We start from the raw sequence: 1,382 nt of genomic DNA on the forward strand, positions 1-1,382 counted from the left end.
CCGCGAGGGGGGCGCCCTGGGCCCCGCGCCAGCGGCGGCCGCCGTGGGGCCGGGAACGCGCCACGGAAACAGGAGACCGCTCCAGGGGCAGGGAGTCAGCGCCGGGATCGGYAGCGGGACCGGTTAAAACCGCCGCAAACGCCGCGGTTTTAGGCACGGCTTTGAATCAGGGTTGTGCAATTGTGCCAAGGCGCTTCTGTTTCCTTCATTGCAAGGGATGGAGCAAGGGACTTTCGCAATGCTCCATAACGCTTCCCCTGCGAAGTGCTCACATAATCAGTCTGGGTGGTTTTTTTTTTTTTTTTTTTTTTTCCCCACTTTTAAAGATTGGAGACAGGAAATATTTTTCAATCATGACCTCTTTCACTTTTGATTTCATATTTTCTGGCACTCCTAGTCACTTCTGGGAAAATAAATAAATAAATAAATAAATAAGAACAAACAAACGAACCCTGCAGTGTAGACTTGCTGCCTGTAGCCCTGGATGTTTTTATCAATCCCCCATATTCTGATAAAATGTTGATTTTTTCATTTGTTTATCTTGCGTACTAAACTCAGCTGTGGTATAAATTTAAGAATGGGATATACTTTGACCTAAGAATAGTAATGTAGGTTTTGGAATGTTTCTGGTTACTTAAACCTGTAGTGATGCCACATAATTTTTGCCATTTTCATCTTCAACCCAAGCTCATTTCAGTCAACTCACATATCACAGAACATAACAGAGCAGTAGATTTAACATATAGAGCAGTAGATTTAACATATTCATTTACTCTTTGTGGAGGACAAGTAGTGAGTCAGTGAGTTCCACTTAACACAGTTTGGGAAGTCCATTTCTCAGGGGTTAGGTAATCTCTCAACCTTGTTTTCCCATCACTTCACTCTGAAGCAAAAACTTGCACTGTGGCTGTCCAGTGTCACACTGGCCGCAAAGCTGTAGGACTTTGTGGTGGCAGATCACCAAAGGGTAGCAGAAAGTTGCATCCTGTTTGGTTCAGTGTCTGTCATTATTGGAATAATGAGAATTTCTACTGTAAATTGGGAACTTATCAGTAGGAAAAGACTGAGAAGTTCAAGTATGAAGTATTTCCATTAGAGACAGAAAAATATTATATATTGATAAGACTGAATTACTCTTGAATTACAGTTGGTGGAACAAGTTGATCGTAGGACACTTTTTCTGACTCAATCATATCATGAAGACATTTCAAGAGCTTTCTGTATACAATAAAACTGTAAGTGTGTGGCTTGTTTATTTTAACAAAATGAAAGCTAGGAAGCCTAGCTGTGTACTAAGGGTCAAATAATAGAGAGGAAGAAGAGCTATTTAAATAAAAAACACTAGCTTAAGAATGAACAGGTATCCACTGACAAGGAATATA

Source organism: Nothoprocta perdicaria, unplaced genomic scaffold, assembly GCF_003342845.1.
Source record: "Nothoprocta perdicaria isolate Ctin4 unplaced genomic scaffold, notPer1 scaffold_77, whole genome shotgun sequence".
Taxonomy (NCBI): Eukaryota; Metazoa; Chordata; class Aves; order Tinamiformes; family Tinamidae; genus Nothoprocta; species Nothoprocta perdicaria.